This window comes from Poecile atricapillus, chromosome 19 (genome assembly GCF_030490865.1).
Source record: "Poecile atricapillus isolate bPoeAtr1 chromosome 19, bPoeAtr1.hap1, whole genome shotgun sequence".
NCBI lineage: Eukaryota > Metazoa > Chordata > Aves > Passeriformes > Paridae > Poecile > Poecile atricapillus.
In genome coordinates, this window is record NC_081267.1 from 8,022,534 (window position 1) to 8,050,421 (window position 27,888).

A 27,888-nucleotide genomic window follows, 5' to 3' on the forward strand; every position below is an offset into this window, starting at 1 on the left:
CCCCTCAGCAGCTGCCCAGAGCGGGATGCTCCTGTGCCCGCTGCCATCTCCCAAAAGCTCTTGTCCCACCCATGCCAGGGAGATGAGGACCCACCTCACACCATCCGCTGCCAGAAGAAAAGCTGGTCCCAAACGATGTCCTCAGTCTTCTCCAAGGGCACGGCCCATCCACACCACAGTTGGTCCCAAGCACTCCCTGATCCAGACTGGATCCCACCTAGAACGCTTCCTTTAGAAAAACAAACAACAAATTAATGAAAATAGGTTACAGACAAAAAGGGGAAACAAGAAAAATGGTAAAAAATCTTATCTCTGTCAGAAACTTGAGCAAGGCCCAACCCCTACATTCTGGGGAAAAACCCACCCATGGGTGAGGGAAGCCCATGCTTGCTTCCTTTCCCCCTGCACTGTCCCCCAAAATCACGGTGATCCCAAAGCAAAGCAGGGGAGTGGAGCAGCCCAAGCCCTTCCTTGCCTGCACAGCAAAGCAGCCGTGCTCAGGTTCTGGAGTCCCACCTGTGCTCCTGCCATGGGGGTTTGTTTGTGTCGGGCTGGCTGCCCCAGCCCCAGCCCGGGGCACGGTGGGTGGTGGGGGCTGTTGGCAGGGCCAGGATCCCACTCCCATTTCGTAACCACCCCAGCCCATGTCCCCAGCCCTGCCAAAAACCAGCTGGGCAGCCACTGAGGAATCAGTTGCATCTGCCCCAGCAAAGGGGAAAACTTTGGTTCCCGGCCAATGCTCAAATCTGGGAGCATCCCCCTGGGTCTGGACTGACCTGAAAATTCACTGTGGAGCCTGGCTTTGAAGAAGGTGCCAGAATCAAAGTCCATCATCGCCAGCTGCCGCTGGCCAGGTGGAGGAAGAGGTTGTCATCCTTGCTGTTGTCCTCCATGTCTCCAGCAGCAGCAGCAGCCCCACCTGGTCCAGCTTCTCCAGGGGCTCCTTCTTCCCTGGGGGGACACCAGGCTGTCAGGGTTCTGCCCAGGGCCCAGCTGTCAGTGAACCAGGACAAGCAAAACCAGCTCAGATGGTGCCCACCAGTGTTGGGCAGAGCAGCTCAGCTCCAGCACAAGGGCTGTGTGTTCCCATTTGATGAGCCCAGTGCAGTGACACAGGCAGGACAAAAAAGTCTGGGTTTCTTTGCTGCTGATTGCCAGGGCATGTGTGGAGCTGTAACTTACCAGGTCCCTGCATCACTGTGCCTGTGGCTCTCTCCCTTCTTCTAGGGCTGATGAATATCCTGCATCCAGGGATCATGGAACAGGTCTTCTAATGAGGGCCTGTCCAAGGAGTTCAGGGATAAACACCACCTGATCAGAAGCTGGCAATCTGGGGAGAGAAACCACAAACCACTGGTCAGTTGGAGAAGGCTCCTGTCTGCTTTGTCCCACTATTCCCGTGCCCAGGCCACGCTGGATGTGCTCAGAGCTGGGCCTAAACTTTCCCATTAATTTTTTTGTTTTGGAGGAGAGCAGCAGAGCAGGACATGTGCCACCTCCTCAGCAGCTGCCAGAGCGGGATGCTCACGAGCCCGCTGCTGTCTCCCAACACTGGTGTTCCCCCCGTGCCCAGAGATGAGGATTCACCTTGGGAGAGCCGTTGTGGCAGCGGGAGCTGGCCCCATCTGATGTTCCTGCCCCTCCTGAAAGGGTGCTCCCCGCAGACCATCTCGTGCAGCAGGATGCCCAGGGTCCAGACGGTTGCTGCCTCGCCATGGTACCACCCAAAGTCGTTCCATTCCGGGGGGCTGTATGATGGTGTTCCTATGGAATATGGATGGAGCTCATCAGGGGGATGCTGCTGCTCCCAGAGCCTGACCCCAGCATCCCTGGGCATGTGGGGGCTTCCCCAGTGGCCCATGGGGTGACCTGCTGCCCTCCCGCCAGCACCTGGGACTTGGGTGCAAATCCGTGGCTGGAAACGAAGTCACTGGTGCTGGAAGAGGGCAGCAGAAACCCTGGCAAGGCCCGACCATGACACACAAAGGGAAATACCCACTCAGTGCTGGGGAAAAACCATACCCACATCCTCCCTGCTGGCATTGCCCAAAACATATTTTGAACCAAAGCAAACCAGGGAAGCACAGCAGTCCAAGCCCATTCTCAACTGCACACCAAACCAGCTGGTGCACAGGTTCTGCCTCCCCCTCTCTGCCACCCCTACCCATGGAGGATTTTGTCAGGCTGCCTGCCCCAGCCCCAGTCCTGGGAGAATCCCTGCTGCAACACCCTGGTTGGGCCAGGAGATGCTGGGACCAGAAGCCTACCCCTGTGTGGGCTCACCTGCAAATTGAGTGTAGGCTGTCTCATGAAGGTAGGTGCCACAGCCGAAGTCTATCAGTTTTGCCTCGCCGGTGTCCAGGTCTACCAGGATATTCTCTGGTTTTATATCTCGGTGCAGGACCCCGCAGCTGGTGCAGTGCCGCACGGCTGCCAGGACCTGCCGGAACAGCTCCCGCGCCTCTTCCTCGGACAGGAACCTCCGTGCCCGAATGAAGTGCCGCAGGTCCTGACACCGCTCCGGGCGCTCCAGCACCATAACAATGTAGCTGGGGAGCTCAAGCCACTCCAGCAGCTGCACCACACCGGGGAAGCCTGTGGACACCTTGTCCAGCAGCACTATCTCCAGTGGTGCGCTGGTGCCGTCGGGCTGCGGGAGGAGCACGGTGCTGTCAGTGGGGCTGAGGCCGTGCCAGGGCTCGGGAAGCCCTCAGCCAGCCCGGGATGCTCTGTGCCCTCCGCTGGCCCCATGCCCGCTCTCCCTCCAGGTGTCCTGGCAGCTCCCACCCTGCCGGGTCCCGGCTCATCCCCGCCCGGCACGCCCCGGCTTCTGCCGCTGGCCCCGCTCACTCACCAGCTCGCCCCAGTGCCGGACACGGTTCCGTGGCACCTTTTTGATGGCCACCTGTAAGCCAAAGGGAACAGCGGATTCAGCTCAGCGCCTGCCGTGTCCAGCCCCATCCTACTCCTCCGCCCCCTTCTCCTCCTCCGCCCCCTCCGCCCGCTCCTCCTCCTCCGCCCTCCGCTGGCCCCACCGCTCACCGGGAGTCCGTCCGAGAGCCGAGTGGCTGCGAAAACTCTGCCAAAGCCGCCGCGTCCCAGCAGTGAACCCACTCGGTAGCGCTGCTGCAGGGCCTCCTGCGCCTTCCCTGGGGAAGAGACGCGGCCGTCAGTGCTCGGCCCGGGGCCAGGAACGGCCCCCGAGCGCTCCCTGACCTCCCCGGGCCGGGCATCCGCAGGCGTTCGCTCTTTGGAACGCGACAGCGGCGGCTCGGGGCCGGCGGCCGCGCTGCTGAGCGGCGGAGCTCGGGCCGGGGAAGCCGCAGCGGAGGCGGCGGCAGCGGCCGCGCCGCCTGTGTCCTCCGCGGGCCCCGGGAGGAGCCGGGGCCTGGGCCGGGGCCGGGGCCGGGGCCGGGGCCGGGCCAGGCGGAGCCAAAGGGCAGCGATGCCGCCCCAGCCCCAGGCAATGATGCCCGCCCAGCAGCGCCAGCGCCAGCACAGCAAGAGCTGGGTGGAGGCGAGACCGCGGAGGGATGCTCGGGGCCGGGGCCGGGGTCGGGGCCGGGGCAGCCCTGCCCGGGGCCGGGGGCGGACCGGGGGCATGGCCCGGGTGGGCACGGGGAGAGGGAAACTGGAAGAGGAGGGGACACAGGAAAAAGGCGACGGGGATGGGGTGCGGGACAGTGGGAGAGGGAGAGGAGAATTGACGGAGTCAGGTAATTCGCTTTTTGTCTTCTGCCGCTGCCGCTGCCGCTGCTGCCGCTGCTGCTGCTGCTGCTGCAACTGAAGCACCGGGACCGTTTGTCCCCGTGTCCGTTTGTCCGTTGCCCGCTCGGCCCCGCCCCGAGCCCCGCGCTCCCCGGGCAGCCCCTGAGCCTGGCCAAACACGGGAACTTTGCCCTGGTGAGCCAAGAGCCAGAGTCTTGACTCCTGCACAGGGGCACAGCAATGCCCTTGGCTGCTGCTGTGCCTTGTCCCTGCTGAGGGTCAGACACTGTCTGAGCACATTCCCTGAATGCAGAATTTGTACCTGAGCCAAGCACTGCACTTGTGTCTCCAGCATTGCTTTCCAAGTAAAACAGGGGAAGGCAAACTGGGTATAGCTCGTGGTATTTTATAGTGTCTCAAACTTGCCAAGTCTCAGATCTTAGAGGTGAGATCCATTTGGAATGAATGGGATGGAGAAAGTGCAAGATGGAAAAGGAGAGCATAAAAATAAATAGAGAATATTTTACAGTGTCTAAAACTTGCCAAGTCATGGGTCTTAGAGGTGAGATCCATTTGGAATTAATGGGATGGACAAACAGTGCAAGATGGAAAAGGGAAACAGAAAAATCAATAGAGAAAAATAGAGAAAAACATACTGGTTGTTTCTTTTGATTTTATTTTCATTTCTTAAAAAGGCTGTTTCAATTTTCCCAGAATCTCCTCCCCAGTCCTGTCCTTTCCAAGAACCTGTCCTGGAGAACAAGGCGCAGCTCCTGTCACAAGATGTGCCCCCAGCTGCAGCTTCTCTTGGCTTCCCACACTGTGAATGCAGCACAACTCTTGCAGCAAAGCAGGACAAATATTTGAAGAACTTGACAACTTGTTCTTTCTTTTCCTTGTGCACTGGGGAGTTGTGCCATTGGTAAGGTTTTCATTGTTCCTCTTCTAGCCAAAGAAAACATGATGGGCTACCAGGAATTGTTGGGGAATACAAGCCTGGCTGAATGTGGAGAAAGAATCTCCAGAGCCTGCAGCCAGCAGTGGAGAGCTCATCATTCCAATAGCCCCATGGACATCTTGAAAGTGATCTGGAATGTGAAGATGGGCTGACAGAGGGAGTTTGTTTCTGTGTTCAGTTTAGATGATTCTACATGTCTTGCAGTGGTAGAAATCAAGAGCACAATCAGTTGATGATAAGCACCAGAACATGATAAGCTGGACCTCTGAGTGGATGAGAGAAAGAATGTGAAAAGGAGAAATGCAGGGAATGACTTGGTGAACTTTGTGTGTAAGAAGGGTAATTTTTTCTTATTTTGTGGGATTTTTCTTGATTTTTTTGGGATATTCGAAAGATTTGATGGAATGTTTCTGGAATTTGATAGGGTTTGGGGAATATTTAGGGATTTTTTTTTTTAATTTTTTGCAATTTCGTTGGATGTTTTTCAAATTCTTGGGGATTTTGCAAAAGTTTAAATATTTTGTGTGATTTTTATGAAATCTTGAAGGATTTTGAGTAGAGCTGAAGGATTTTGAGGAATTTTTCTTGATTTTGGGGTATTTTGTGGAGATTTGGTGGGATGATACTGGAACTTGCTAGGGTTTTCAGAACATTTAGGGAGTTGTGTGTGATTTTTCTGCAATTTTCAGGGATTTTGTGGAGACTTGAAGAATTTTGAGGTATTTTCTTAGATTTCATGGAAATTTGTAGGGATTTGGTGAGGTGTTACTGGAATTTGGTGAGGTTTTGAGAAGATTTCTGCAATTTTGTGGGATTTTTCTGCCATTTTGTGGGATTATGTGGAGACTTGAAAAATTGTGAGGGATTTTTCTGCAATGTTTTGGAAATTTGTGGAGATTTTGTGGGATGTTTCTGGAATTTGGTAGTGATTTCAAAACATTTAGGGAATCGTGTGGGATTTTTCTGCAACTTTTTGGGATTTTACTTAAATTTTGTAGGATATTGAGGAGATTTTGTGGGAGTTTTGTGGAATTTTGAGGGATTTTGAGGAGTCATGAAAAATTTTGAGGTAATTCTTAGGTTTTGTGGAAACGTGTGGGGTTTTGGTGGGATGTGACTGGAATTTGTTGGGGTTTTGAGAAGATTTTTCAATTTCTTCAATTGTAGTATTTTTCTGCAATTTTGTGGGATTTTTCTTAATTTTTGTGGGATATTGAGGGGATTTTTTGAGATGTTTCTGGAATTTGGTGGGATTTTTTTTTATTGTGGTATTTTGTGGGATTTTGAGGAGACCTGAAGAATTTGGTGGGATTTTTCTTACATTTTGTGGAAATTTGTGGAGATTTGGTGGGATGTTCCTGGAATTTGGTGGGGTTTTCAGAACATATAGGAAATTCGTTGGGATTTTTCTGCAATTGTGTGGGATTTTTCTTGGATTTTGCAAGATATTGGGGAGATTTTGTGAGAGTTTTGTGGAATTTTGAGGGATTTTGAGGAATTTTGAGGAGACATGAAGGATTTTGAGGTATTTTCTTAGATTTTGTGGAAATTAGTGAAGATTTTGTGGGATGTTTCTGGAATTTGGTGGGGTTTTGAGAACATTTAGGGAATTGTATGGGATTTTTCTGCAATTTGGTGGGATTTTTCTTGGAATTTGTAGGATATTGGGGAGATTTTGTGGGAGTTTTGTGGAATTTCGAGGGATTTTGAGGAGACATGAAGGATTTTGAGGTATTTTCTTAGATTTTGTGGAAATTTGTGGGGGGTTTGTGGGATGTTACTGGAATTTGGTGGGGTTTTGAGAAGCTTTCTGCAATTTTGTTGGAGGTTTTTCTTGAATTTTGTGTGATTTTGTGGAGACTTGAAGAATTATGAGGGATTTTTCTTAGATTTTGTGGTATTTTGTGGAGATTTGGTGGGATGTTTCTGGAATTTGGTGGGGTTTTCAGAAGATTTCTGTAATTTTGAGGTATTTTCTTTGAATTTTGTGGAGTTTTTATTGATTTTTGTGGGATATTCAGGAGATTTGCTGGGCTGTTTTTGGAATTTGCTGGCGTTTTGACAAGATTTCTACAATTTTGCGCGATTTTTCTTGAGTTTTGTGGGATTTTGTGGAGACTTGAAGAATTATAAGAGATTTTTCATGATTTTGTGGAATTTTGTGGATATTTGACGGGATGTTTCTGGAATTTGTTAGGGTTTTGGGAAGATTTAGGGATTTTTTGGTTTTTTTTTTTCAGTTTCGTGCGGGGTTTTTTTTGAGTTTTAAGGGATTTGGCAAAGTTTAAATAATTTTGTGAGATTTTTGTGGAATTTAGAGTGATTTTGAAAAGACTTAAATAATTTTGAGGTATTTTCTTAAATTCTGTGGAATTTTGTGGAGATTTGGTGGGTTGTTTCTAGAATTTGGAAGTTTTTAGGGAAGATTTAGGGAATTTTGTGTGATTTTTTTTCTGGAATCTTGAGGGATTTTGAGGAGACTTGAAGAATTTCGTGGAATTTTTCTGAAATTTTGTGGAAATTTGTGGGGATTTGGTGGGATGTTTCTGGAATTTGCTGGGGTTTTCAGAACATTTAATGAATTGTGTGGGAGTTTTCTGCAATTGTGTGGGATTTTTCTTGAATTTTGCAGGATATTGGGAAGATTTTGTGAGAGTTTTTTGGAATTTTGAGGAGACATGAAGTATTTTGATATATTTTCTTAGATTTTATGGAAATTTATTTAGATATTCTGGGATGTTTCTGGAATTTGCTGGGGTTTTGAGAAGATTTCTGCAATTTTGTGGGATTTTTTTCTGATATTTTGTAGGATTTTGAGGAGACTTGAAGAATTTTGTGAGATTTTTCTTACATTTTGTGGAAATTTGCGGTGATTTTTTTGAGATGTTTCTGGAATTTGGTAGGGTTTTGAGAAGATTTCTGCAATTTTGTGGAGTTTTTTTTCAATGTTGTGGAATTTTCTGGAATTTTGTGGGATTTTGAGGCGACTTGAAGAATTTTGTGGGATTTTTCTTAGATTTTGTGGAAATTTGTGGCGATTTGGTGGGATGTTTGTGGAATTTGGTGGGGTTTTGAGAAAATGTAGACAATTGCATGCTATTTTTCTGCAATTTTGTGGGATTTTTCTTGAATTTTGTAGGATATTGAGGAGATTTTGTGGGAGTTTTGTGGAATTTAGAGGGATTTTGCGGAGACTTGAAGAATTTTGAGGTAATTTCTTAGATGTTGTGGAAACGTTTAGGGATTTGGTTGGTGTGACTGGAATTTGTTGGGGTTTTGAGAAGATTTCTGCAATTTTATAGTAATTTCTGCAATTTTGTGGGATTTTTCTTCATTTTTGTGGGATATTGTGGGGATTTTTGGAGATGTTTCTGGAATTTGGTGGGATTTTTTTGTAATGTTATGGTATTTTGAGGGATTTTGAGGAGACTTGAGGAATTTTGTGGGATTTTTCTTAGATTTTGTGGAAATTTGTGGATATATAACGGGATGTTTCTGGAATTTGTTAGGGTTTTGGGAAGATTTAGGGATTTTTGGTTTTGTTTTTTCAATTTCGTGCGGGTTTTTTTGAGTTTTATGTGGTTTTCTAAAGCTTAAATATTTTGTGAGATTTTTGTGGAATTTAGAGTGATTTTGAGGAGACTTAAAGAATTTTGAGGTATTTTCTTAAATTCTGTGGAATTTTGTGGAGATTTGGTGGGATGTTTCTGGAGTTTGGAAGTTTTTAGGGAAGATGTAGGGAATTTTGTGTGATTATTTTTCTGGAATCTTGAGGGATTTTGAGGAGACTTGAAGAATTTTCTGGGATTTTTCTGAAATTTTGTGGAATTTTGTGGGGATTTGGTGGGATGTTTCTGGAATTCGCTGGGGTTTTCAGAACATTTAATGAATTGTGTGGGATTTTTCTGCAATTGTGTGGGATTTTTCTTGAATTTTGCAGGATATTGGGGGACTTTGTGAGAGTTTTTTGGAATTTTGAGGGATTTTTAAGAGACATGAAGGATTTTGAGGTATTTTCTTAGATTTTGTGGAAATTTGTGGGGGGTTTGTGGGATGTGACTGGAATTTGGTGGGGTTTTGAGAAGCTTTCTGCAATTTTGTTGGAGTTTTTTCTGGATTTTTGTGGGAACTTTGGGGAGACTTGAAGAATTTTGAGGGATTTTTCTTAGATTTTGTGGTATTTTGTGGAGATTTGGTGGGATGTTTCTGGAATTTGCGGGATTTTTTAGAACATTTATAGAATTGTGTGGGATTTTTCTGCAATTTTGTGGGATTTTTCCTGGATTTTGTAGGATATTGGGGAGATTTTGTAGGAGTTTTGTGGAATTTTGAAGGATTTTGAGGAGACATGAAAAATTTAGAGGGATTTTCGTCGATTTTGTGGAAATTTGTTTACATATTCTGGGATGTTTCTGGAATTTGTTGGGCTTTGGAGAAGATTTCTGCAATTATGTGGGATATTTCTTGAACTCTGTGGGATCTTGTGGAGAGTTGAAGAACTGTGAGTGATTTTTCTTAGATTTTGTGGAATTTTGTGGAGTTTTGGTGGGATGTTTCTGGAATTCGGTGGGCTTTTGAGTAGATTTAGGGAATTTTGTGGGATCTTTCTTAAATTTTGTGGGACTTTGTGGAGACTTGAAGAATTTTGTGGGATTTTTCTGGAATTTTATGGTATTTTGTGGGATTTTGAGGTGACCTGAAGAATTGTGAGGGATTTTTCTTCGATTTTGTGGAATTTTTTTGAGATGTGGTGGAATGTTTCTGGAATTTAGTGGGGTTTTAAAAACATTTAATGAATTGTGTGATATTTTTCTGCAATTTTGTGGGATTTTTCTTGAATTCTGTAAGATATTGAGGAGATTTTGTGGGAGATTTGTGGGATTTTGACAGATTTTAAGGAGACATGAAGAATTATGAGGGATTTTTCTTAGCTTCTTTGGAATTTTGTGGAGATTTTGTGGGATGTTTCTGGAATTTGGTAACATTTTGGGACGATTCAGGGAATTTTGTGAGATTTTTTTCTGGAATCTTGATGGATTTTGAGGAGACTTGAAGAAGTTTGTGGGATTTTTCTGAAATTTTGTGGAAATTTGTCGCGATTTTGTGGGATGTTTCTGGAATTTTGTGGGATTTTTTTGTACTCTTGTGGAATTTTCTGGTATTTTGTGGGATTTTGAGGAGACTTGAAGAATTGTGAGGGATTTTTCTTTGCTTTTGTGGAATTTTGTGGAGATTTGGTGGGATGTTTCTGGAATTCGCTGGGGTTTTCAGAACATTTAATGAATTGTGTGGGATTTTTCTGCAATTTGGTGGGATTTTATTTGAATTTTGCAGGATATTGGGGGATTTGTGGGAGTTTTTTGGAATTTTGAGGGATTTTTAAGAGTCATGAAGGATTTTGAGGTATTTTCTTAGATTTTGTGTGAATTTGTGGGGGGTTTGTGGGATGTTACTGGAATTTGGTAGGGTTTTGAGAAGCTTTCTGCAATTTTGTTGGAGTTTTTTCTGGATTTTTGTGGGAACTTTGGGGAGACTTGAAGAATTTTGAGGGATTTTTCTTAGATTTTGTGGTATTTTGTGGAGATTTGGTGGGATGTTTCTGGAATTTGTTTTTGAAATTTACAGATTACTCTTTTTTCCCAGAGAGAGAGGAGGAAGAGAAAGAGAGAGATAACATGAAGAAGACATCATAAAACTATCAAAGCCAGTGAAGAAAAGAGTTAAGTTTTAGATGAAGAAGAGAGAATAAAGAGATGCTTTAATTAAGCTGAAATATTTTTCTGTTAAAGCTATGGAGATGGACAATAGTGTTCTGAAAAAAACTCCTTTAATTCATGACAGAGTATATTGGGAAGAATGGAGTGTTCAAAGTGTGGATTTTGAGCAAAAGGAAGAGTAATTGTGATGCAGTGAGGTGCTGGAACAGAGTGAAGCGAAGATTTGAGGCCTTGAGGGCAATGAGAAAACTGTTTCCAGGGAAGCTCACAGAGACAGATGAAGAGAACTTTTGCCTTTGAATAACTCATCCTTAAAAATGACATCCCTGGACTCATTGACCCATAACACACCTCAGAGTGATGTGAAATGGGAGGAGTGAACTGATGACACATTTCTGGGCAGCTGGCATCAGAGAAATAGAAAACTATAACAGAAATAGTTTTCTTGTGAGAAACTCCATAGATTAGCAGAAGTAGCCTTCTGTTTCTCTACAAAGACTGATGAAAAGACTCTAGCAGGAATTGGGACTGGTTTAAACACCAAAGTTCCAAAGTTTTTTGTCTCTATGTTGTCATGTGAACAAGGGAATGGTCAAGTAGTGGGGGATAAAAGGGTTTTCTGGAAGTTTATTCTGGTGTTCTTATTCTTGTAGTTTTGTTAATAAACTTTCTTTATTTCCTTTTAAGTTTTAAGCCTGTTTTGCTCTTGCTCTAATCCATATCTCACAGCAAGAAATAAGTAAGTTTTCTGGTAATTTTTTAGTTACTGCTTTAAAACCACGACAATGTGAAAGAACAATTCCTCTTCTTGGTTTAAGACCAAAACTGCAACATTTAAAGTTGTTTTATTAAGCCATGGAGACAGAGAGAAGACTGTGGACTAAGGCAGTGGCTGAGGTTGCTGTATCTTAATGAAGAGCTGTCAGTACCAAGTTGTTACTCAATATTTTGCTGCTTTGGGCAGAATATTCAAAAGATAGACAACTTCTGACAAGCAGTAATCCTTTCCTTATACCCCAAGTATTTGGATGCTTCAGGACATTTATCACAGCTGCCAAAACTGATTCACAAGCTGTGGGTTTCAAAAGGAGAGTGAGATTTTGCCTGTTCTTGCTTTGGGAAAAGGGGAAAATATTCTCATTCCTTCTTCTCTTTCTTTGCCTACATCTTTTTCACGGACTTTTGACTGGACTCAGCTCAGTGATAAACCATCCACAGGAGCAGCCAGGGCTCCTTGTGGCTCTTTCCTAGTGAGGAAGCTGTGCTGAAGCCACACCTCCTGTAAAATGCACTCAGCATTTTACATACTGAGCTTTCCTATCAGCCTCGCACATCTCAGCCATTCCGTGCTGGGAAATGACAGACAGGGCTGCAGAGTGATGGGGGGAGGAGGGGAGAGGAGACAGTGCTTTGTTTAATTATCCCACTTCAGCCTGATTGCTGCAGTGTTATCTTAAAAGTGAAAAGATTTGGAAACTAGATATCTGGTAATTAGCATTGAGAATATTGTAATGCCAGCACCCAGCCTCTTTCACCGAGGATTTACTTCTCTGGGATGAAATTGCCAGGCTCTCACATCCTCTGATCTCCTCAGAGAACCAGCTCTCACACGTGCTGGCAGACAGCATCTCTGGGCTCAGGATCAGGGGCAGGTAGCAAAGAGGGGACTCTGTCTGTCGGGGCTGGGGAAGATCCATCTCGTCCTTCAGGAGGGAGCCCACGCTGCCAGTGCTGCACCAGAGTGTTTGCAGACACTGCTGTCACCACATCCTGATGTGAAACTGCTGCCATTTACTGCCCTGGCTGAAGCTGGAGTCCAGCACACATAATAAGAGAGGAATTTTAAGCAAGTAGTCAAGAGTGAAGGGAGTGTGAGTGTCAGATATTGATGATACAGTGTGCCCAGTCTGCAGCTGCACTACTGGGGGAAACTGAAAGAAAGTATCACAAAAGCAGCAGGCATCACAGATTGCCTTTCACTCTTTCCTGGACAAAAGATATATTTAGGTAATAATTCACAAAGAATTAGGCTGTATGAACCTTCTTGAGGAACTGTGCTTGTAACACAGGCAATGGTAAAATATCAGCAAAAGCTGCAGCACACTCAGGCAGCAGACACTGTCTGAGACAGAGCAGAACAAACCATTTGGATCCCCAAAATGACTGCTCACGTGAGACCACAACCTCCTGATCACTCCCTAGGTTTGTACCCATTTGGGGGGATATTTTGGAATATATCTTGGCACAAGCAAGTATGTGCATCAAAACCAAGGAGTTTGCCAAAGAGAAATAGAGGGAACTTGCTACCCACCAGCTGTGATCCTGGCCAGGAGCTTGGGCAATAGCACATAAACACCTGTTTTCATTTGCTGAGTGGTGCTGTGACACAGGGGTGAGCGGTGACATGAAGCTTTTCATGTGGCTGTGATCTGCTTTCAAAGCTCTGTAAACAGCTCTTAGCTGAAAAAATCATGTAACTTTTTCTTTTTTTTCCCCCTTTGTTGCATGCAGTTCATCCTCAGAGGAAGAAGAGCCCCTGTGCTCATCTGGGCCTGGGAACAGCAGCTCCCTTGAACACAGCAGGCATTCAACCTGAGGCTGAGCAGGTTCAAGCACCGAGCCACGAAGCTGTAAGTGTGCAGGCTTGCCTTGCATAAAGAGGGAATTGCGAGTTGTTAGCTGAGGGAGATAGCTGCTGGTTGGAAATAAGAGAAAATGCATTAATAGAAATTCAATTTAAGTTAAGAAAAAAAAAAATAGCAGACCAGCCTAGTTAATTTCATAAGGATTCATGAGTAAAAACATAAGACCTTTAGTTAGGAAATAATTGCACACTTATGACCTGAGGCAACAGTCAGAACTTGCTGAAAAAAAAATGGCACATGTCATTAAATTTAATCATGCTTAATTATAGAATCATAAATATTTGAGATTGGAAAGGCCCATCAAGTCACTTAAGTCCCCCTCCTTATCAATGCAAGACTGTTCCCTGTTGCACATATGCTGGTATGTTTTCTACAGACTATTAGAACCCATTGGCAGGAGGATTTGCCTTAAATTCTGCAGTTTTCTCTTTCTTAATTTTATTCCATTACTCCCTGATATACCTGCTTGTTTCCTGCTAAGTAATTCCTTTCCTTCCCTAGTGTGTGTGTCAGTCAAATATTTGTAGATGGTTGAAATGCCTCTCCTTAGTTATCACTTAGCCAAACTAGACAAATTTATTTAGTTCTTTTAATCTTCCTCATAGGTAAATCCCTCTAGTCCCTTAATTATTTTGTTGCTCTTTTCTGAACTCTCTCTTTCCAAGCCCTTCTTGTAGTCATATTAAATGCAGTATCCTAGTTCTTGTCATCCAGAACCATGGAAAAATCAGGGGTGCTGTTGCATCTCTGTTGCAATGTGATGTGTCTGACCCCCTATAATATTTTTTCCCCTGATCTATCATGCTGAGCACCATGCAAGGCTGTAGAGAGGTCAAGACAACCTCTGCTTTTAAAACTCTGCCCTGCAGCTATTCCTTACAGTGCTGTCAGCAGGGAAGACATTTTGTCTTCTAAAACCTTACTTCTGATAGTGTTTCCTTCTGAAAACTATCTGGGCCAGGGGCAGCACCCAGGGACCTGCCCTGCCTGGGGGAACTTATACCTGGATCTTATAACTAAGTATCAGAAACAAGGGCATACACTCTGTATTCCAGACTCCAACATTTTATTCTTGTTCTTAATTTTCCATGTTTTAAATACTACTACGTCTTCATCTACTTCAGCTTCTACCTCTTCTTCCTAATATTCCTATTCTTATTCTTTATCATTTTTTGGTTTCTGGAGGGTCTTATGCAGGTTGGGGGTGGGGGGGGGGCGGGGTTTGGCGTTTTTTTCTTTCCTACTACTACTTCCTAAACACAACTTTCTTTTCTTTTGTTAGAATTGTGTGTGTTGCAGTCCAGCAGGCTGCCGTCGTGTCCTGGGAGCAACACCTCCTGTCTGTGTCCATTCCTCATGGCCAAAGTGGCACAGGATCAGCATGGAGTCCTTTCCGGAGGAGAGGAAATGGCCTTGGAGTCCAGCAGGGAGGAGCTGGAGCCAGCGTCCCTGCAAAGGGCCAAGAGCCGTGTGGCTGTGGCCCTCGGGGACCCGGTGCAGGGGTGCCACTGGCAGTGCCAGGCTGCCGCTGGGAGCCGATGACTTTCCAGGTGCCTTCCCGGCCGGACGATGGGCTGGGATGCGGCGCTGAGCCCCGACAGTGAGGGTCCCCCTTCGGGTGCCGCTTTGGGCTGCCGTGTGCCCTCGGGGAGCCACCCCGGGGGTGCCGCAAAGCGACCAGGGCTGGCTTGGCCCGCAGGGTCAGTGCAGGCCGGGGCAGCCCGTGTGGCTCCCTCAGGGCGCCGGGCAGGCCGCGGGGCAGCCGCCATCTGCAGCCTGGCACTGCTGGCAGCGGGCACTGATCCTGCGGCTGTGCCACCAGGCAGGGGCAGCGGAACAGCCCCTGCAGCCCCCGCAGCGCCTGCAGTGCCCGCAGCCCCCGCAGCGCCCACAGCCACTGCAGCGCCCGCCTCAAGAGCGAGCGGCCTTTCCTGTGGGGAAGCGGCTGCCCAGGAGAAGAGACATCTTCCACCATGGCTTGGGCTGTCAGAGGGCCAGGACCGACACAGAGTTGCTCTTGTGGGCACAGCTCGGGTTCCTGGCACTCCACCCAAGCTTCTCAAGGGACAGGCAGCAGGATTCCCTCTTGGGCTAAATCTGCCAGTCTCTGCTGCCTGGCCTCTTCTCCTTCCTCGTGCAGCTCCAGGACGCTCACCTCATCCCAGTCATCGTCCTCCCGCTGCCAGGGCTTGAGCTGGCTGCACAGGATGTCGCAGTATTCCCTGCTGTCCTGTGCTAGCTCTCCATCACTGTCATCATCCCAGCTGGATCTGGAGAATTTTCTCTTTGCTTTGCCTCCAGTCACCTCCTGGCCATCCTGGGACAGCTCTTGCTTGCGGCAAGCTTCCCAGTCCAAGAGTGCCAGGCGGCTCGTGCCTTCTCCTGGGGACAGCCGCTGCTCAGGAGATTCTTCCCAATCTGAGAATTCCTGACAGTGATCGCTGTCTGCCTGCCACGGCTCCTGCTCCCTGCACTTGTCCCACTCGGAGACAACGGGGGAGGGCTCTTGCTCCCTGCCCTCATCCCAGTCCCGGAAATGCCAGTCGCTCCCCCATACTTGGACCAGCTCTTGCTCAAGGCCTTCATCCCACTCAGAGAGCTCCTGGCAGCTATGGGCTTCTCCTGGGGACAGCTGTGGCTCAGTGCAGGCTTTCCCTGGAGTCCCTTGCTGGAACTTGTCCATCTCTCCTCGGCAGAGCTCTGGCTCTTCCTCAGCGCAGGACTCCACAGCTCCTCTCCTCCCTCTGCTTGCCCTCTCAGCCTCCTCCTGCTGCTCCCTCAAGGGCTGGGCTCTCTGTGAGCTGGGCCAGGGCCTGGGGGGCTGGGACTTGGGCTTCGCCTTCTCCTCCTCCGTGCCTGCAGTCCTCTGGCGCACACAGGTACCTGGACACAGCCACTGTCCTGGGACTGACCCAGGCCCCACAAGCCCTTTATATACCCCCCAGCCGGGGCGGGGCTCTGCCATGTCACAATGGACTTCGGGCACCGCAAGGTCCCGCGTCACCACGGGCCCTGACGCACCGTGCCTGTGTCAGAAAGGGCACCCCGGCACCCCGTGCCTGTGTCACAAAGGCCACCCCAGCACCCCATGCCTGTCACAAAGGCCACCCCAGCACCCCGTGCCTGTGTCACAAAGGCCACCCCGGCACCCCGTGCCTGTGTCACAAAGGGCACCCCGGCACCCCGTGCCTGTGTCACAAAGGCCACCCCGGCACCCCGTGCCTGTGTCACAAAGGCCACCCCAGCACCCCATGTCTGTGTCACAAAGGCCAACCCAGCACCCCGTGCCTGTGTCACAAAGGCCAACCCAGCACCCCGTGCCTGTGTCACAAAGGCCACCCCAGCACCCCGTGCCTGTGTCACAAAGGGCACCCCGGCATCCCTTCCACAGCCCAAGGCACCAGGAGCGGCCTGGAGCAGCCCAGGCCTTGGGGGATTGCAGCCCCTTCTTCTGAGCCGCTCCTTCAAATGATCAGGAGCGCCTGGGGCCAAGTGAAGGTGCAAAAGGAGACCGTGTGTGTCTTTGTTTGAAAGACAGGGGCCTGCTAAGGGAGGCAGGAGACTCCTTTGCAATGGAAAATGTAAACCCCCTCACTCCCAATTATTATCCCTTTGAAAGGCACTCTCTGGCAAATATAGGAGGACAGGAAGAAGTTTGTGCTGCTTTTGCATGAATTTCTATTTGGTGAGCAGGGAAGAAGCCCCCCATGAAAATGATTTTACTGAGAGGAGCTGCTAAGTGAGAGCTGCCTCTGTGCCAAGCAAAATCCAAGAGCTGGCTAGCTGTGGGAACTGACTACCTATTAAAGCATTTAAAAAGCTGGATCCACCTCTGTGAGACTGACATTTTGCAGACAGGCAAGCCCAGGAAATCTCTCTCTTGCTTCCACCTTTGAGGAGGTACCCAGCTGCCGGTCGGGCCGGGCCCCGCTGCACTGCGGCCCTTGCAGTCATGCTGACAGTGGCCACAACAATCCTTAAAACTTCAGGGTCCCCTGACACCTGGGCAACCGAGGAGGAAATTAAAGGAGTGGGTTCGCTGGAGTCCCCAAAACCAACTGGAATAGGAAAATCAAGTAGGGATGAGGCCCATAAAGCCTGCGCAGCACAGGAGCAAAGTGCAAAGACCAGGACTAGGGGCAGACACAACAATATCTAGGGGAGGTGTGAGGGCGCAGTCTGAGGGGATGGATCCAGACACAGACTGGGGTTAGAAAGATGCAAAATACTGCGACGAATTGCAACCAGTCGGGGGAGAGATACAGGAAGATTCTAGAAACATAACTTTCAGTGGGGTGATTTGATGAATGTATGAATTCCCATCACGCCTTTGGCAAGTGCTTCCCAAGGCTTGAACTCAAAGCCTGCTGCTTCAGGGCTGAAGTCTTTCTGGCCCTGTGTCCCAGAAGGGCTGAATCGCACAGGCTCGGCCTGGCGGGGTCGGGTCAGCCCCAGCAGTGACTGGATGGGGACGGGAGGCTGCGGGACCCCGGTTGAGGCTGGGCTGGACCACGGCTGCTCACACCTTGCCGAGCCTAAGCCATGCCCCGCTGCCGGCCCCCGCTGAGCTGGAGTCCGCTGGGCTCCAGGAGGAGCTCCGGGTGGGTCCTGTCAGCTCCAAAGAGGAGACACAATTCAGCTTTGCAGCACACACTGCAGAGCTGGGGCTTCCATCCTCATGAGAGTAGCCAGGAGGCCTGTTGGTCTGGCTCACTGTCTAGGGGTGTCAGTCCTTTCCAGTCCTCTTTAGGTCATGGTGATGCAGGAAGATGGTTTCTAAGCAGGCCTAGGTGATGCAGGGAGATGATCTTTCATCATAGCTTCCTAGAATATGTTTCCTTGTCCTTTTATTCCTCTGTTAGCTCATTGTTTTGGTGTCCTGCATGCCTCAGTTTGTATATTACTCGGTTTCACAGCTTCCTGGGAGTTTCTTTGTTCTAGTGTGGCACAGCATCTATGGGAGTTGCCTCCTTCTGTGGCATACCTTTCTAATGCGTTGCTTTTGTTAGTTCGATTTAGCCCCCGTGGGAGCAGCTCTGTTACAAGGTAGCAGGGAAGTAAGGGGAAAGGGTACAGGAATGTCTCATAAGAACCTTTAAAACCCTTCAGAAACTGGTAAGTAATTAACATTACTAATAACCATCAGAGTAAACAAGGGATACAAGGTTTACAAATGGGATAAGAACATTAACTGTACCTAACTAATCACAGTATTTTATCCTGGGTGGATTTATTGAGAGATTTTGTTCATGACATGTGCCTGCAACGATGCGGCACCTCTCTGAGCTGGGGGAGAGGCCAGGGCTGCACAGGGGGGATGTTGTTGGCAGCTCCATGAGGATGCTCTGGGACGCTGCCCTGGGGTGTCCAGCACAGTGGGGATGGATCAGCCCCTGCTCTGCTGCTCCTTCCCATCTCCCCCAGGGACCTTGCAGAGCCCCAGCCATGCTGTTTGCCCCCAGCCTGCCCACGGCCACCCTGGGGCTGCTCACGGGGGTTTTCTGTGCTGAGCTCTGGCCTGGACTTGTTCTTGAGAGAGCCTGGGCAAGGAGCCTGGAGCCCCCAGGCCCTGCCCTGAGGCGTCAGCGCTGCCCCAGCAGTGCCCATGGCCTGTCCCTGCTGCAGCCCCGGCACTGCCACCCCCAGGGCTGTGCCCGGCCCCGAGAGCACTCAGGCCCTGCAGCAACACCAGGGCCAGGAGGGCAGCGGGGCAGTGGCACGGGAGCAGCACTGGCAACACCAAGTGCTGCTGCTCCTGGGTACAGCTGCTGTGCCAGCACTGATCTGCCCCAGCTCTGCACACAGACACTGCTGCTGCAGCTCCAGAGAAGGGAACAAAAGAGGGATCTCTGCAGAAAACTTTGCTGGGAGATCCTTTAGTTCCTTTAAAGCCACCAAGACCTCAGCTCCATATTGACACAGTCTGTGGCCACAGGGAGGGTGAAGAGAAACAAAATGAGAAATGGCACAAACAATGACATTTCTTTCTGGACAATATTGAAAAGTAAAACAAAGAAAAAGAACTTCCAAAATGAAACCAACAATAAGTAGCAAAGATTACTTTTATTACAAGTAGTTTGCAGAAATTGGCCAGCAGTTTAATGTTTCTGAAATGATCCAGTCATCAGTGTCCACACTGCAGCCTTGAGCTCCTGGTTCCTCAGGCTGTAGATGAGGGGGTTCAGGGCTGGAGTTGTTGCCGCTGAAGATGAACAGATCACATGGACACAGGTTGAGGTGTGGTGAGAGAAAGAGTGAGGTTTATTTTTCCCTCCAGGATTTATAGGCTCCTGACCACGGCCGGGGATTGGATGGTCAGGATAACACTTTCTTACAGCACTGGCCATGAGAGATGTCCATCACAAGACGTGGAACAGAAAGAATGTACACATATCTATGTTTACAGTTACTGTCCTGGGAAAGTCTTTAGAAAACTATGTCAGCAAGCTCAAAAGCTGAGTTTTCAGGGCGACATGGAGTCACCACTGAATACAGAATTGACACTGCCAGATCCAGGGATGGGGAGGAGATAGAGGGAGGTTTCAGGTGGGGACACATGATAGTGCTGATGAACAGAGAGACCACAGCCATGTGAGGGAGGCAGGTGGAAAAGGCTTTGTGCCGTCCCTGCTCAGAGGGGATCCTCAGCACGACCCTGAAGATCTGCACATAGGAGAAAACAATGAACACGGAACAGCCAAGTAGCAAACAGGCACTGACTGCAATGAGCCCAAATTCTCTAGTGTAGGAATTGGAGCAGGAGAGTTTGAGGATCTGTGGGATTTCACAGAAGAACTGGCCCAGGGCATTGCCCTGGCACAGGGGCAGGGAAAATGTATTTGCCGTGTGCAGCAGTGAATAGAGAAAGCCACTGGCCCAGGCAGCTGCTGCCATGTGGGCACAAGCTCTGCTGCCCAGGAGGGTCCCATAGTGCAGGGGTTTGCAGATGGACACGTAGCGGTCATAGCACATGATGGTCAGGAGGAAATACTCTATTGCAGCACAGAAAACAAAAAAAAAATTTGTGCAGCACATCCTGTGTAGGAGATGTCTCTGGTGTCCCAGAGGGAATTGTGCATGGCTTTGGGCACAGTGGTGCAGATGGAGCCCAGGTCAGTGAGGGCCAGGTTGAGCAGGAAGAAGAACATGGGGCTGTGCAGGTGGTGGCTGCAGGCTACGGCGCTGATGATGAGGCCGTTGCCCAGGAGGGCAGCCAGGGAGATGCCCAGGAAGAGGCAGAAGTGCAGGAGCTGCAGCTGCCGCGTGTCTGCCAATGCCAGCAGGAGGAAGTGGCTGATGGAGCTGCTGTTGGACATTTCTTCACTCTGGACATGGAGTTCTGTTGAAGGAGGAGACAGTGACAAGTCAGGGGAGACTTTACTGAGCAATGACCAAGTCCCTTCTCCCAGCCCTCCTCCTGCTGCTCTGTGCCACCCAATTTTCCTTTTCTCAGAGCCCTTCCTTCAGCCCTGTGCCTGGAGCTCTGCTGGGATCTGGTCCCGTTGCCGTGATGAGAAGGGGCTCTGCCCATGGACATTGAGGAGTCAGCTCCGCTCTGCAGCAGTGGAGTCATGGAAACGGGGTCAGGGGCCAGTCCTGGGGTTGGACTGCATCATCCCAAACTGCTCCTGAGGCAGAGGAGCCTGGCAGCATCTCCTGTCCCAGGGCTCAGGAATGGTGATGGCCAAAGACAGTTTGAGAGGGTTTCCTGCTGTGCCCAGAGAGATCAGAGAGAACTGTGCAGTGCAGGAGCATTGTCTGTAACTCAGTGGAGGGTGAGGGGAGCTGCTCTGTTGCTCCATCTGTCCCCAGCTGCCCTGAGATCGAGGGCAGGCACTGTGTTTCCCTGGAAATCAGCCTGGCACAGCTGAGTGCAGAGGGACCCACAGCAGAGCAAACTGGTTCAGCATTTCTCAGTCTCAGCCCCACTCCTGGCCAAGGACACTCCTGTCCCCAGTGTCCCCTGGAGACAGCTCACAGCTTGGGTGGCATCCCGAGGACACACCAAGGGTCCTGTCCATGGCACTGCTGGAGGAGAGTTGGGTCATTCCCAGCCTCCCAGGCTGCCCTGCCCAGAGCTCCCCAGGGCAGAGGGAGCTGGGACATCCCATTGCTGTGCCCAGCCTGCACAGGAGGAGCCCAAGGGCTGGGCCTGACCCTGCAGATGGAGCTGCCATTCCCAGAGAGCTGTCAGCAATGCCAGGAGCTCTTGGGCAAGGCAAGGAGAGAAAGAGCCAGGCCCTGAGGAAAAGCCTTTCCTTGCCCAGCCCTGTCCAGCCCCTGCCAGGCAGCACCAGTGCAGGACAGTCACCCTCAGGCATTTGCATTGAGACATTTGCTGTGTCTTGGCATGGGGATCTGTAAAAAAGTAATCATGGAATAGTTAGGTTGGGAAAAGACTTTAAACATCCCAGCACAGCTTTATGGCACTTTCCCCCCACTGCCTGCCCAGGGCTCTGCTGCCTGGAGCTGTCCCTTCCAGCAGCTGCTGCCCTGTGCCCAGGGCTGGGCCCTGCCAGCACTGCCCCAGCCCAGCCCAGCCCTGGGGGCTCAGCTCTGCCCTGCAGAGCCCTCCCAGCTCAGGGCACTGCCCAGGGGCAGCTCTGGCTCTGCAGGCTGTGATGACAATGGCAGAGCAAACCTGAGGAGGCTGGAAAAGCAACACTGATGCAGCCTGTAAGAAGCCCTGTGCTGATTTCTGTCACTGCCTGCTTTATTAAGATCTGAGAGATTTTCTTTTATTTATCTCAACCTATCATTAGAGGTTGAATAGAGAAATTAAATGAGAGGTGACTATCTATGTGCAATTTCCCATCCAGGCAACCCAGAGCACTAGATTAAAAAAGCAGGATCTTCCCTTTTATGCAGCCCCTGACTTGCCATGCTCCCTGTGTAATTTACTTGGTGCAATCCATGGGTAGAATTGCACATAAGGGATCTCCTGTGAACCTCTTGATCACTAAAAGTAACTGTTGAGATGTCTCAGGTACTTTTCAAAATTTATAATACCTGTAATATTTATTTCCCTGCTTCCCTGCCATTCTGCAATAGTAGGAAACTGAATACAAAGTCTTAAGAAGTGTCCTCTTTTTATCAAAATCATTGTCTTGGAAATATTCTATGATGGATCAGAAACCCTCAGCATGTCAGAGTTTCATGAGCATTCACCTCCCCTCCACCAGAAATAGTCAGAGCTGTACTCACAGAGTCTGTAGGCACTGGGATGTTCCAGCTTGAGGAGATGCCTCCAGGAGCTGCAGCTGCATTGTCCTGCAGCCAGAGGCTTCCTGTGTCAAGGGCTGGCAGTGATTCTGCCCCAGGCACTTCTCAGCACCTTCCCAGCCCTGACTGATTGAAGCTCTCTGTGCCTCTGGGCTGTGCCCAGGGTGGCTGCAGGCAGTGCCCCAGCCCTGCTGGGCTGGCAGAAGAGCTGCTCAGCAAGAGAAATGTGCTTTTGAAGCTCTTCTTGGTTTCCAGGAGCTGCCTCTGTGCCAGGAGCCCGGCCCAGCTCAGCAGCACAGACACAGCATCAGGACTTTAATGAGCCTCTTGGGGCTTTGTGCTGAGGCCCTGAACATCAGTCCCTGAGAGGGAGGGGAAGAAACCTCTCAAGAACTCCAAGTCAGAATCCAACTCCAAAGTTTCTTTCACTTTTAATGGGTCCCACTGAGGGACGTGACTGAGAAAGTGTCCCCAGGCCCCAGGCAGAGCAGAGAACTGGAGGCACTGATGACAGCTGGGGACAAAGAGAAGCCAAGGCTTGGTGCCCTGGGCCACAGCAGCCAATGCTGTGCCAGCAAGGGCTGTGAGGAGACACCTTGTCCTGAGGCCCTGGGGCCTCCTGGCACAGCCCCAGCAAGGCTGGCCACTGTCACCCCCTTGGCCTGCCCTCAGCATCCCCCCTAGCCCACATGCCAGTGGCCTCAGGGATCTGCTGGAAGGAGTCCCTGGGGAGCCTTGCTCAGGAATGGCCCTGGGGGGCTCCTTCATGCTCCCAGGGACTGCAGCTTTTCCAAAGGACTTTGGCTTTTGCCTTGGAGTCTCTGAGAGCTTTGTGCAATCCTGGCCTCCAATTATCTGCTGTAATTAGTCCCTTGAGAGGCTTTGTCAGTAACAACACTCAGTGGAGCTCATTAATGCTTCAAGGTACTTCAGGTTCTTAAGGCACTTTCCTATTTCCTTCCCACACTGAGTCTCTGAGAAGTTTGTGCAATCAAGGCCCCAATTATCTGCTTTAATGAGTCCCTTGGGAGCTTTGCATTGACACTCAGTGGGGCTCAGCAATACTTTGAGATACTCATCGGTTTTTCAGCTACTTTGGATTTTCCTTTCTACACTGAGTCTCTGAGAGGTTTTTGTGCAATCCTGGCCTCCAGTTCTCTCCTCCAAGGAGTCCATGAGGAGCCTGTGTTGGGGATGGACCTCAGTGGCACCCATTACTGCTTCGAGAAACTTTGGGCTTTTCCACTGACTTTGACTCTTGGAAAGGTTTGTGCAATCTCCTCTCAGGCCCTGAGGTTCAAGGGCTCAGCTCCAAATGCACCACGGGGCTCATTAGGATCAAGCAAGTTCTGAGAAACCATAGCTGTGTCTTGATTTCCCTTTGGTCTGGTGCAGTTTTAGGAAAGTTTCCTCCAATAATTATGGAGAAATAGTTCAAAGAACTTCTAAGAAATATGAATTCCTATTTTAAAGGGTGTCTTTTATTCCTGTTCTCTTTAGAGCAGAGATGATTGCAGCATTCAGTGATGGATATTGATCCAGGGTCTCTCCTAAGGAGGTCTGGCCAGGTCAGAGAAGCTGTGCCTTGAGGTCTGACCCAGTGGGGACAACCTTGCTCCACATTCCCCAGCCTCATCCTGTCTCTCCTCACTCCCCTGGGACCTGCTTTGCTCACAGAACTGGCTGTACTCAGGCAAAGAGGGGTTTTCCTTCTTGTATTTTAGCAATCTAAAACTCCTGAGTTTCGCCGTGGAAAACAGACACCCTCCTCAAGTGTGTGCCAAGCCCAAGGTGCCACCAAGGAGGTTCCCCTTCCCCAAGGCAGAACCACACAAGGAATGTTTCAGACACACAGGAAGTTCTACAATAAACACAAATCCAGAGTTGGCTGAAGGCAGAATTAGAGCAGCTGCTGAAGGACAGAGAAGCTTTGAACTCCTTGCAGCTGAAAGCACCAAGTGGGTTGTTGGGAGGTGAGTGAGTGAGGCAAGAGTGAGGGAAGGGAAATGCAGAGAGCCCTGGAAGTGTTTCTGTGCAGACAGGTTGCTGCAAGGGCAGCGTTGGACTTCTCTGGGGGAAACTGTGAGGGAGGTTGGGGCAGAGTGACCTCCCCAGTGACCTCGAGATGTCACACAGCCACCTGGGATGTCACAGCCCACTCAGTGGTGTCACACAACCTGCCCCTGGATGTCACACCACCATTCTGTGATGTCACAGCCACTCTTACGTGTCACAAAACCACCTCGTGATGTCACATATCCTCCTGTAATGTCACACAGCCACTTTTGATTTCATAGTTCACTCTATGATCTCACAGTTGGCACTGTGATGTCATACAATCTGTCCTGGGATGTCACATGGCTTTTCTGGGATGTCACTGCCTACACTAGGATTTCATATCACAACCATGTGGCTTCACAGTCTGGTCTGTGATGTCACATAATCAATCAGTGATGGCACAGCCTTCTCTGTGATGTCATATATCTAATGTCTAATGTCACAGTCCTCACTGGGATGTCACAGTCAGCTGTGTGATGTCACAGAATCTCCTCTATGATGCTGTAGCAGCTCAGTGACCTCACACAACAAACTCTGTGATGTCACAGTGTCATGGGGTAGCTTCACCTTTAAGACCAAGTTAAAAAAGTGGAAGTTGAAGCTACTGGTGACTGATGGGAGTTTTTCTTCCTGACCAATTATCAGTCATTTCCAAGAATTGACAGCAGATCTGACTATTAAAAAGTGAATTCAACTTGTAAACACTCCCTTAAGAAGTACACTCAGAGCTGTCTTGCTCTCTTTTGTTTCTGGCTCTGGAGAGGTAACAAGCTCCGTCTTGGCTTTCCCCCCCCCTCCCAGGCCCGGGACAAGGCCGCAGGGAGGGGGGGGAAGGAGAGAAAAGCAGAGTTTAGCAGTTTAGTTTAGTTTTCAAGGTCTGCTGCTAGACTGAAACCTGACACTATGAACTTTTGTAGCTTTCTTCTTTTAATTCCTTTACTACCTAGATAAACAACAGATTACTCCTTTTTCTTAGAACAGACAGAGAAAGAGAGACAATTAACATGTAAGACATCATAAAACTACCAAAAACAGTGAAGAAAAAAGTTAAGTTTAAATAAGAAAGAGAGAGAAAGAAGATGCTTGTTGCTGAAAAGTCTTTCTGTTACAGCTATGGAGATGGACAGTAGTTTAAAGACTCCTTTAATTCATGACTAGAGTATGGGAGGAATAGAGTATTCAAAGTGTGGACTTTAAAGAAAAGAAGGATGGTTGTAATGCTGTGAGTTGCTGGAACTTGCGAGTGAAGTGAAGATTTTAAAGCCTTAAAAGAACCAAAGAGATGGCTGTTTTCCAGGAAGGCTCACAGAAACAACTGAAGGGGATTTCTACCTTTGAATCACTTATCCTTAAAAATAACATCCCTAGATTAAATTTGACCCATTGCACACTTCAGAATAGTGTGAGATGGGAGGAGTGGACTCTAGAAACTCCATGGATTAGCAGGAAAAGACTTCTGTTTCTCTACAAGGACTGATGAAAAGACTCTAAAAATTGAGACTGTTTTTGACCACCAAGATTGTAAAACTATTTTTTTTGTCTCTATGTTGTTATGTGTACAAAGAAATAATTGAGTAGTAAGAAGTAAAAGGGTTTTCTGAAAGTTTATTTTAGTATTCTAATAGTCTGTTAATAAACGGTCTTTATTCCTTTTAAGTTTTAAGCCTGTTTTGCTCTTATTTTAATCCATATCTCACAACAAAAAAATAAGTAATTTTTGTTAGTAGTTTAAAACCACAACACACAGCCCCATCTGTGACCTCACACAACCCACTCGGAGCTGTCACACAGCCCCTTTCTGACATCACAGCTGCTCTGGGGCTCCAGGACACAGCCACAGAGGTGCTGCTGGGACACAGCCCCCTCTGGCACATCCCACAGCCCCTGCCAGTGCTGAGCCCCTGGGAGCTCTGTCTGGGCCTGCTCGTGTCCCTGAGCTGCCCTGGCAGGGCCCCAGCCCTGCTGGGCTGTGCTCAGGAGCTGCTCCTGGCCAGAGCTGTCTCTCTGCAGCGCTGCCCTTGCCAGGAGCTGCCTCTGGGCCAGGAGCCCGGCCCAGCTCAGCAGCACAGACACAGCACCAGCACTTTCATCACCCTCTCGGGCCTTTGGGGCTCTTTGCATCACACTCAGTCCCTCAGAGTGTGCTCCAAAAACTTCTCAAGAACTCCAAGTCAGATGGAAACACTGAAGTTTCTTGTAGTTGAAATGAGAGACACGAGTGAGAAAGCGTCCCCAGGTTCCAGGCAGAGCAGAAGACTGGAGGCCCTGATGCCAGCTGGGGACAAGCAAGGGAAAGGTGTCTGTGGTGCTGAGCAAAGCTGGATGTGTTTCAGGAATGCCAAGGGCCAAGGGCTGAGCCCCAGCCCCTGGCAAGGCAGATGCTGTCCCTCCCTCATTGCTCAGGGCTCTTCCCGGGCCACTGGCATGTGGGGATGTGCAATGCCAAGGGCAGCACCATGGGGCGGCCCCTGCCAGGCTGCTGAGCAGGGACAAGGAGGCAATGAGGCCCCAGGGCTGCCAGGGTCACTTGTCCCCTGCTGGCCTCAGGCCCAGGGCCAGCAGCCATGGCCAAAGGGCTGCACAAGTTGCCTCTGGCAGGGCCTTGCAGCTGCACAGCCCAGAGCCCTCAGCCTCTACCTGCTGCTAATGTGATGAGGCCTCCAAATCCCATCCTGGAGGATTTTTGGTCCTCTCCAAGGTGTGTGAAAATAGAAACACTGGTCAAAATTATTTCCTCTCAAATCTTCCAGTGACAAAACGAGGATCAGTATCTTTAAAGTGAACAAGAGTAGATTTAGATTTGTTAGAAGGAGAAAATATTTTACAATGAGAGTGGCACAAAACTGCAATTGCTTTTCCAGACAAGTGGATGCCTCATCCCAGGACTGCTCCCAGAGCAGGATCTCTGTGCAACCTGACACAGTGAAAGCCCCTCCCATCCCCAAGGATGGAATTCCTGTTGTGTGGGTTCTCTGATGTGCTGGGTGCCCTCACAGTGCTCCTGGCCAGAATGTCTGCTGAGGGCCAGCCAGGCTGCTGCAGTGGCAGTGACCTCACAGCCATCACCACTGCAGCCATGTCCCCAGGGCCTGGCTCTCCCCTTTCCTCTGCCCCTGCCTTGTCTCTGCTGGCATGAAGAGTTGTTTCATTATTATCTTGTCCCCAGGGTGCTGGGGCCAATTGCTTCCCAGTCAGGCTCCTGGAGCAGCAGTGGCTTTTCAGAGCCCAGCCAGAAATGAGCCCTGAAGCAGCAGCTCTGCAGTGCTGGCCACCAGGCCGGGGTGCCAAGGGAGCCTTCTGGCCATGGCCTGGAAGCAGCTGCTGCTGCCAAGGTGCCTTTGGTGCCTCAGGCTGTCCCTGGCACAGCTCCCAGCACGGCACTCTGCACTTGTGCCCGAGCCTTTCCCTGGGTTGGGGCTGGCCTGGGGCTTTTCCTGCAGCAGGATCTGCCCTGGCCATGGCACAGGAAAGGCAGTTCCTGCTGGAGCAGGAGGCTGTGCCTGGAATGGGCTCAAACAACTCCAGCAAGGCCCTGTTTACTACAAAATGGCTCCCTAGTGCCCTATATTTCAATAACTGT

At 49.4% G+C, this 27,888-nt stretch overlaps 2 pseudogenes; one reads left to right on the forward strand and one right to left on the reverse strand.

Moving 5' to 3' along the window:
• Nucleotides 1-27,888, forward strand: part of LOC131586380 (uncharacterized) — a 585,722-nt pseudogene that overhangs the window by 549,308 nt on the left and 8,526 nt on the right.
• Nucleotides 1-27,888, reverse strand: part of LOC131586384 (zinc finger protein 850-like) — a 287,187-nt pseudogene that overhangs the window by 168,926 nt on the left and 90,373 nt on the right.